Below are 10,636 nucleotides of genomic sequence, written 5' to 3'. Positions count from 1 at the left end.
CTAGAAGGTAGAAAAAAATATTTTGTAATATACTATTAGGAGAAATATACTATTAGAAGAAAACAAAGAAAAACTATACATATGTGGTATCCGCCAGATTCATACTGACCTGGAGAATCAAGATCACAAGTGAAAAAACAAAAACTATAGAACTGTGGTAAAATTTTATTTTTTCCACTTCCCACTACATTTTATGCAATATTAAATGGTTTAGTTGGAAAGTACAACTTGTCCTGCCAAAAACAAGCCCTCATACAACTATGTTAATGGAGAAAAAAAAGTTAAGGCTCTGGGAAGGCAGAGAGCACAAAAACAAAAATGCAAAAGGAAAAAAAGCCTCTGGGGTAGAAGGGGTTAAAATAAAACCTTTCAGAAAAATACTTTTTTCTTTGCATCACCATTTTCTGATATCCATAAGTTTTCATATTTCTGTCTACAGAGCTTTATGAGGGCATTTATGTGGGTGAACTGTAGTTTTTATTGGTACCATTTTTGGGGTGTGTGCAATTTTTTGATCATTGTTAGGGCCCATGCACACAACAGTATGCCCTCTGAGACATACAGTCCATGAGCGAGCTGCGAGCCATATGTCCCAGAGCAGCAATGATTGTGTGCACAGGAGCGCACAGCATCATAGGTTAATTGCGCGTTGGGCTGCGCGCGAGACTACTGTCCCATAATCATAGGTTTTAGTAATCTACGAAGCTGTAGTAGATGGCAGTAGTAGATGGCAGAACAGCAAGCAGGGGGGCACAGGTCAGGGCTGCCACAGACAAGGGCCGGTGGGAGGGGGGCACAGACAAGGGCCGGGGGCACAGCCCACAGGCCAGGGAGGCGCAGATAAGGGCCAGGGAGGTGCACACAGGGGCCAGGGGCGCAGACAAAGGCAGGGGGGCACAGATAAGGGCCAAGGCCCAGGGGTTCAGACAGTGGCCAGGGAGGCGCAGACAGTGGCTAGAAATGTATGGGCCCCAGCCAGAGCAAATTTATGAATGCCCAGAGCAACTTCCCCACAACCCCTCCCTCAGCAGCGGGTTGTAAGACGCCTACACTCACCACACAACGTTGGACGTCCCACTCACTCAGTAGTTATTCCCCCCTTAGTACCCCTAAACAGTAGTTATTATGCTCTATTATTTCCCCTTCACAGTAGTTGTGCTCCCAGCCTCCCTTATTGCCCCCACACAGTAAAATGTTGTTATTATTATTCCCCAAGGCCCATTCCATTAGTGTCCACAACTCCACACACTAGTTATGCCAAGCAATGCCCCTTTATTGCCCCAGGCCCAGCCCCCACAGTAGCCATATTCCATTAGTACCTCAGTCTCAGTCACAAATTAGTTACAACTTACTAAGTAGTAGTAGTAGTAGTAGTAGTACCACTACCACACTCACACTCTGGCTCTGGGCTGGGCGCTGGACCGCTGGTGCTGGTCTGCTGGACCTGACGTGGTGCTGCTCTCAGACTCTCAGTGCTCGTCTGCCTCTGCCGTCTTCTTCTCTACTGCTGCCTGCAGCTCCTGTCCTCCTGCTCCTGGCTGTTTTCTCCCGCCTTCTGTGACCTGACCTGTCAGGCTGTGACTGTCACTTCCTGCTGCCGCTTGCCGCTCCCTGCGTCTGAATCATTCATCATTATGTGGGCGGGGTTAATACAGCCTGCGCGCTGCGCAGACTTCAGGACAGGAGACAGAGACAGTAAGATAAGATTAGAAAGAATAAAGAGAGCATGATCCGATCAACATATTTACGGGGGGGGGGGGGGGGGAGGGGGCCGCCGCTGCGCCTGCTGTGAATCCAGGGGCCCTGATGAGAATCAATCATTTTAATTAACTATTTAAGTTGAAAGTAAACTGTCACACAAGCTGGGCGCCGGGCCCCTTGGCAGCCCGGGCCCCTTGGCAGCCGCTTCCCCGGTAGTTACGCCACTGGCTGGAGGTACATTAGGCGGTCACTGGATAAATTTTTTACTGTAGGCCACTGGAGTAAAGGCCCCAAAAATTAGGCATTCACCATTCTGGGTGGTGGCGGATATGTGTGGGCTCGCATGAGGAAATTCAATTACACCTGGTCGTCACAGGTGTTGAATTCCTCAGAGATCCATGCCTCATTCATTTTTAGAAATGTGAGGTAGTCCACACTGTCGTGAGCTAGGCGAGTGCGCTTATCGGTTACGATCCCCCCTGCTGCGCTGAACATCCTTTCAGACAGGACACTCGACAAGGGGCAAGCCAAGAGTTCCATGGCAAATTGTGCCAGCTCTGGCCACAGGTCAAGCCTGCACACCCAGTAGTCCAGGGGTTCCTCGCTTCTCAGAGCGTCCACATCGGCCGTTAAGCCGATGTAGTTGGACACCTGTCGGTGTCAGAGTCAGAGGAGAATGGTGGCTGGGGGAGGGGGAGGAGGAGCAAGAAGAGCAGGCTTTAAGGGGGACTTTAAACTTTTCGGGGATCCCTGGTAAAGTCCCTGAGGCTGGATTCGGCTGTTGATGGGTTGGCTGCAAGAATGATCTCATATCCGAAGTGACAAACACATCTTCAAACCACCCCCTTCTTGCATGCGCGGTAGGATTGGTACCCGCACCTGTTTCGCTGTGGGTGGAAATTCCTCTGCCAGCGCCCTGCAACAGCAGAATGCAGCATCTCTGTGATGCTGGTAACATGTCTGCCATTTTGTGTTTGTATCGGGGGTCTAAGTACGTTGCCACCCAGTACTGGTCCTTGCCCTTTATGCTTTTTATACGGGGGTCCCTCTTCAAACACTAGCATGAAGGCCCCCATTTGCACTAAATTGGAAGCGCTGGAGCGCCCTGGCTCCTGCCCATGGCCCAGGAGAATGTCGTCCTCGGTCTCCTCCCGCCAGCCACGGACAACACCACCCCGAAAAGTTTAAAGTCCCCCTCAAAGCCTGCTCTTCTTGCTCCCCCTCCCCCCAGCCACCATCCTCCTCTGACTTCTCTTCAGACCCCTTCTGACTTGTCTCAGATGGAGTAGCCCCCCCCCTAGGAATTCATTCAGCATTGTGACTTCCTCATCTTCCAGCTCCTGCTCCTCGACGGCTAGATCAATGACACGACGCAATGCACGCTCCAGAAAGAAGGCGTAAGGTACGATTTCACTGATGGTGCCCTGGCTGCGACTGACCAGTTTGGTGATCTAATCAAATGGCCGCAGAAGTCTGCATGCGTCGCGCATGAGCAGCCACTGGCACGGTGAAAAGAAATCAAGCTCCCAGAACCTGTCCTGCTGCAGAGTTCGTACAGGTAGTCGTTAAGGGCACGTTGCTGCTAGAGCAGCCTATCAAGCATATGCAGCATGTCGCAGGCCTCAATCAGTATTTTTTGGAAGCAGGTATATAAATCCCCTTAATCAGTATTTTGTGGAAGCAGGTATATCGCAGACCTCAATCAGTATTTTGTGGAAGCAGGTATATTAAACCCCTTATTCAGTATTTTATGGAAGCAGGTATATCACAGCCCTCAATTTTTTTTTTTGCCACAACATTTATATCATACCACCCTGTTTATTTGGGGCAACAGGTATATCGCAGCCGTCAACCAGTATTTTGTGGAAGCAGGGATATCACACCCCTCAATCAGTTTTTTTTGGGCAACAGGTATATCACACCCGTTGCAAATAATTGTTCCAATAGCGCTTGTCCCTCTATATAGCTGCGGTATCGCAGCAGAACCGCACACAACTGCTGCACAATAAAAATGCACCATAATATACTTTCTATGTAAGTATATCACACCCCTCAGTATATCACACCTATCGATAGCACACCTATTCCGGTCCTTAAAAGGACTTTTGTGACCCTATTATCTAGCGTTTAGTGTCCCTAACAGCCTGTCCCTGCTCCACAAAGCAACCTCTCCCTTACACTGGCAAAACACAGACTGTAAAATGGCTGCCAGATCGGTTTCTGTTATAGGGTGGGGGTGTGTCCATGTGCTGAAATGTCTCAATTGGCTGTCCTGTCCCACCTGATGGATGTGTCATGGGTCAAAGTTCGGCGCAATGCAACAGAATATGGCGCCGGCGGACATCACCAAATATTTCCATGTTCGGCGAATCGCGAATGCGTAAAGTTCGCCGCGAAACGACCGCCGGGCGAACTGCAAGGCCATCTCTAGTTAACAGATACCGTAGAAAGCACTCATCTGGCTGAATATAAAAAAGGATGGCGCTGCACTGGGAACTCTGTTTAAAAACTTTTATTAAAACAATAAAAGGCATATAAAAAACAAAAGCTGCGCATTTCTGTGGCGGACCGCCACCTTTATCAGGCTACAGATATACATATTATATACAATCTGAACACCAGACATTAATTAAATGAATTAGGTTGGGGGTGGATTGTAAAATCACATGGAAAACACCAACTGGCTATATTACAATACCCCTGTAACTTATTTTGTCACAAAAGAGATACAAACATACAATGATTTATACAGATGCAATGTAAAATCCACAGAAACATAATCAATAATTGAAATAAGATAAATGTGATGGTAAAAAATACATCTATATGCTTTATATACAGTGCAATGTGCTAGAATTGCAACATGAAAAAAGACTAACATAAATAAAGTAACAGTAATAACGATGTAGCAGTGTCGAGTGAGCGCAATGATTGATACTGGGTAAAACATACATGGACTGGATAGACAGAGGCCGCTCCTCTTAATAACTTCGGTGCATCCATCGCCAGCTAGAAGTTTTATTTTATTGAAAATAGCTTTTTTTTAGCAATCAGTCGTCAATACAAAACATATATTATAGGGCGATGCAGCGCAGGCTGAAACACAGTACAATAAATACTACACGGAAAACATTTTGTACATGGGCGTAGAGCACAGCGCAGGCACAGATCCTGTACTGTACACCACACACAGCACCACACTAACATTTTAACATCACACATCAATCAATAAGCATCAGACGAGTGATAGGGAAAGGGGGGTCGGAGGCAGGGCCGGACTGGCCTGCCTGGATACCGGGAAATTTCCCACTAGGCCGGCAGGCCTGAGTGCCGCAAGGCCGAGGCCCTGGTGACAAGTGGGGTGGCCGGGCACAACAGCAGGAGATGAGCGCTTCCATTGTGGAAGCGCTCATCCCCATAGTCATCTGTATCGCCGTCCTCGGGACGGCGATACAGATGTCTATGCTGCGGCAGGGGAGGGAGAGGTGTGTCCCCTCCTGTTCCTCTGATAGGCTGCCAGCACTTGGCCGGCAGCCTATCAGAGGCCGGTGCAGGCAGCGCGATGACGTCATCGCGCTGCCTGAGCCGTATAGCGAGGAACACAGGCCGGAAGAGGCCTGTATCGCATCGCTGGAGGTAAGTATAAGTGTTTTTTTTAATTTTTTATATAGGTACAATACTGGCACATGACAAGGGGGGACTACTGGGCTGGCACATGATAAGGGGGGACTACTGGGCTGGCACATGATAAGGGGGGCTACTGGCACATAAGGGGGACTACTGGGCTGGCACATGATAAGGGGGCTACTAGCACATGATGGGGGAGCTACTGGCAAATGATGGGGGGCTATTGGCACATAAGGGGGGTGACTAGCACATAAGGGGGGCTACTGGCACATGATAAGGGGGGCTACTAGCACATGATAAGGGGGGCTACTGGCACATGATAAGGGGGACTACTGGCACATAAGGGGGGCCACTGGCACATAAGGGGGGCCACTGGCACATAAGGGGGGCTACTGGCACATAAGGGGCGGCTACTGGCACACAAGGGGGGGCTACTGGCACATAAGGGGGGCTACTGGCACATAAGGGGGGCTACTGGCACATGATAGGGGGGACACTGGCTACTGGCACATGATAAGGGGCGGCTACTGGCACATAAGGGGCGGCTACTGGCACATAAGGGGGAGCTACTGGCACATGATATAAGGGGGCTCTGCATGATATGGGGGGGCTCTGGCTACTGGCACATGATGGTGGGGGGGCTCTTATTACTGGCACATGATTGGGGGCATCTATTGGGGCACTTATTACTGGCAGATTATTGGGTGGCACTATAGGGGCATCTACTGAGGCTAAAAAGAAGGGGTATTTTATATGGGGGGCTCTGTATAGGGGCATTTTATACTGGGACACATCATGGTGGGTACTATGGGGAAGGGGGGGCTATGGGAAAGGGATATTTTATATTGGCACATTATGGGAACATTAGCTCAACTGGGGGCATTACAAAGGGGTATGTTTTGCACATTATAAGGAGAATTATTACTACTGGGGGGGCATTATGGTGGGCTTTATTACTCCCCCATGGTATGACCCCCTAGTAGCAGCACCAGCCTCTCCCTGCTCTGCTATCCCTCTGCCCCTTCTCCAAATCCTTATTATGAAGTATCAGTCTGTCAGAGCAATTTCTATATCTAATTGCATTGCTCCCTGGGAGAGGGTTCCAAATTTGGGAACAATTCGCTATCTCCTCAGATTTATATTGGTTACTCTGCAGGCTGATACTTAACACAGGGGCGTGCATCAGTCTCCTACTATTAGCTGTTGTTTTTTCCCTCGGTAATGCTTGGTATATAATCAGTATAGCATATGCCGGTCACTTCGACCCTCACTACGTACTCCTTGTAGCTGCCTATGCCACTTGTAATGCTCCTTATGCTGCTCACTGACCCTGTCTAAAATTAGCGCTACACTAATACACCCCTCCCGACATGTTTCGCCACGTGCGTAGCTTCGTCAGGGGAAGTGGCCTAGTGACGTCACGACTATTATCAATGGCCTGGACAGGGCTAAGTGGTAGGCAATTAAGAGTGCCGTATTTGTGTGAGGGGAGGCGGGGCGTTCACTATTTAAACCTGGCCCTCCTCCCCCCCACTTGTCGGTTCGAACGATTTCGAATCGGCTTGTGGGTTGGTGCCAGAGAAGGGCATGCGTCACTGGAGGATCGGGGGATCGGCTGCGTCGAGCTCGTCGCTACGGTGATTAGGTAGGCAGGGTGGCTTGCACACCCGTCTCGCTATGTATAACATGTGGGGCTGCCGAGCGTGCCGCCGGTCCCCAGCTGCGCTGGAGACTGCCCGCACTCCCGATCGCTTCCGGCACCCCGAGACAGGCACCCCGATCCGCTCCAGGCCCTGCGCTAAGCACCCCCGCTCCCACATGCAGCGTCCCCCAGGCAGGCACCCCTCACCTGTGGCTCAGCAGCGACGGGTCACGACGTCCGCTCGCATACCCTGAGCATCGGTTACGCCGGCCGTCGGCTCCACGACGCAGCGTTATATATCACTCACTCCGGTATCAGAACGTTCCGCCGTAGAGGAAAACGCCGTCCGCTCACACAGGGGTCTATTCATTAGCTGCAATCAGTAAGCGGAGGTCCAGCTGCAGGATCAGGGGACGGAAGCCGAAACCTATAGGCGATTAATACGCCGCGGCTTTCCCTGTACAAATAGTCGATAGCGGTGGGCACGGGATGCAATGTTCCACATGGCGGAGCGCAAATCCCTCGCAGCCGATCCTGATGCACGTTCTCCTGGTAATTACAATTAGCGAGGCTGTGAAGGTGGACATGCTTATTCATGTCTAGGAATCCGCTGCAGAATAAACTCGTCTTCTTTACTGCGCCAAACTCAGGCAAGACGAGATAAGCAGATACTCAGACATGTGCACTGTATAACAAGTTATGATTTCAATGGTTAATTCTAACCTAGAAGGGAATCACTGGCTTGCTGCGCTCCAGCAGGTCCTGGCTTAAGAGAGGGCGGGGGATGGTCGACACCTACAGGCCCATACTGGTACTGCAGTCTTGGTGCAGGGCTCCTCTGCTCAGGCACAGTGGCTAGGTACTAAGGCAGGAGTAAAAAAAAAAAAAAAAAATTTAAATAAAATTTGGAATATGTTCAAGGATCAAATATAAAGAGGGCTTCAAGGAGGGGGGCTGGCCACGTCACTTTGCGCACGCAGCCGGGCCGCCCGTAAGCCCATACGGTCAGTCAGGGGGTTGGTTCGGGCGCAGTCACAATAATCCGGTGGTTAGCTAGGGAGCGGTGGCATGAGTGAAGTGTCGCCCAGCTGGCGTGCGCTCACTCACACGTCTGTCCTTGGTATTCAGGTTCACAGGTGGTGGGCTAACTTACGATACTGTGGGGTTCGTGGCTGTCATGGCCGCCAGGTGAGTCAGGGGTGGTGCATGCGGGGGCCAACCCCCTCTTTTCTCCTGCATAGGCTTGGGGGACGGGGGATGGTGGACTATTATGTCCAGGCCTCTGGCGCATCTCTTACAGGGTGGCGCCTACAGTCGTGGCCTTTGGTGGGGGGGGAAAAGAAAAAAATAAAAATAAAAATTATTATAATAATGGTATAGATAGGAATGTTGCTTTGCCAGGTCTGTCACGACTACAGACTCCTTATAAAGCCCTGCCACGACTGCAGGCATCAGTCTGTCACGACTACAGACTCCTTATAAAGCCCTGCCACGACTGCAGGCAACAGTCTGTTACGACTACAGACCCGTTATAAAGCCCTGCCACGACTGCAGGCATCAGTCTGTCACGACTACAGACTCGTTATAAAGTCCTGCCACGACTGCAGGCATCAGTCTGTCACGACTACAGACCCGTTATAAAGCCCTGCCACGACTGCAGGCATCAGTCTGTCACGACTACAGACTCGTTATAAAGTCCTGCCACGACTGCAGGCATCAGTCTGTCACGACTACAGACCCGCTCTAAAGCCCTGCCATGACTGCAGGCACAAATCCGTTACGACTGCAGACTCATTATTAAGACCGGCCACGACTGCAGGCATTAGTCTCATGTCAACAGACTCATGAGGTAATACTACCACGTCTACAGGCGATGGTCCGTTACTGCTACTCTCGATGTAGGGTCCCCTCACGACTACAGGGGCTAGTCGGTCACATCCACAGACTCTGTCGCACTCCCGTTAACTACAGGCACTGGGTGGGCATCTACGGGTAGTTGCGTCACGACTACGCACGTGGGTCAGCCACGGCCTGGGAGGTCAGCCTTCACGGTCACAGGTAGGTCCAGTTAGGCTTCAGTCTCCCAGCGGGTTCCAGTCACAATAACCAGCCCCTAGGTGAGACATGCCAGGGAGCTGTGCGGCTCCTCACGCGGCACACGGTTCAAACCAGCGGGGACCGGGGCCCACGGTAAAGGAAGGGCTCCCTCTGATCCGGTGCACATTGCCAGGGAGTGGCACTGCTCCCCACGCGGTACGAGTGTCCAGCCGGCGGTGGGTCGGCCCTCCCGCACTGGTGCATTCTGCCAGGGAGCAGCGTGAGCTCCCCACGCGGCTGGGGGGTAAGGCTCCTCATCTTCAATAAAGTCTGGCACGGGCCGCCGTGCCGTTAGGTAGGCAGGGATCAGGGGAAGGAGTACTAGGCTCGGTCAGGGGGAGCAGATCATAGGCGGTGGCTGGCTTCCTGCTGCCGGCCGTACATTAGGTTCCAAGGGGGTTATTTAGGCACAAGATGTTAGTTAGTCCGTGCAGGTGATCTGCGTTATACCATGCTCTTCATGCTCGTACTCAGAGCTGTGCCCATACGGGAGCTGCTTAAGTGGTTGATAGTGAAAAAAAAATAAAATAAAAAATATGTATGTATATATATATATATATATATATATATATATATATATAAAAAAAAAAATAATAATATATACATTTTTGAGTCTCTCACGCATGGCTTCTCCGTGTTAGTTTTACACATACAGATCTGCCATTAGAGTCTCTCACGCATGGCTTCTCCGTGTGAGTTTTACACATATGACTCCGCCATTAGTCTCTCACGCATGGCTTCTCCGTTTTAGGTTTACACATATGACTCCGCCATTAGTCTCTCACGCATGGCTGCTCCGTTTTAGGTTTACACATATGACTCCGCCATTAGTCTCTCACGCATGGCTGCTCCGTTTTAGGTTTACACATATGACTCCGCCATTAGAGTCTCTCACGCATGGCTTCTCCGTTTTAGGTTACACATTTGACTCCGCCATCTGAGTCTCTCATGCATGACTTCTCCGTTTAGGTTCACACATATGTCTCCGCCATTAGAGTCTCACGCATGGCTGCTCCGTTTTAGGTTACACATATGACTCCGCCATTAGAGTCTCTCACGCATGGCTTCTCCGTTTTAGGTTTACACATAGGACTCCGCCATTAGAGTCTCTCACGCATGGCTGCTCCGTTTTAGGTTTACACATATGACTCCGCCATTAGAGTCTCTCACGCATGGCTTCTCCGTTTTAGGTTACACATTTGACTCCGCCATCTGAGTCTCTCATGCATGACTTCTCCGTTTAGGTTCACACATATGTCTCCGCCATTAGAGTCTCACGCATGGCTGCTCCGTTTTAGGTTACACATATGACTCCGCCATTAGAGTCTCTCACGCATGGTTTCTCCGTTTTAGGTTACACATATGACTCCGCCATCTGAGTCTCTCACGCATGGCTTCTCCGTTTTAGTTTTACACATATGACTCCGCCATTAGAGTCCCTCACGCAGAGCTTCTCCGTTTTAGTTTTACACATATGACTCCGCCATTAGAGTCCCTCACGCAGAGCTTCTCCGTTTTAGTTTTACACATATGACTCCGCCATTAGAGTCTCTCACGCATGGAGATTAA

At 50.4% G+C, this 10,636-nt stretch overlaps 1 protein-coding gene across 1 annotated transcript in view; it reads left to right on the top strand.

Moving 5' to 3' along the window:
• LOC121005665 (E3 ubiquitin-protein ligase TRIM11-like) overlaps window positions 1–10,636 on the top strand; it is an 88,534-nt gene that overhangs the window by 13,220 nt on the left and 64,678 nt on the right. The gene's annotated exons all lie outside the window — the stretch shown is intronic.

This window comes from Bufo bufo, chromosome 1, assembly GCF_905171765.1.
Source record: "Bufo bufo chromosome 1, aBufBuf1.1, whole genome shotgun sequence".
Lineage (NCBI taxonomy): Eukaryota > Metazoa > Chordata > Amphibia > Anura > Bufonidae > Bufo > Bufo bufo.
This window is presented reverse-complemented; position numbering and strand designations above follow the sequence as displayed.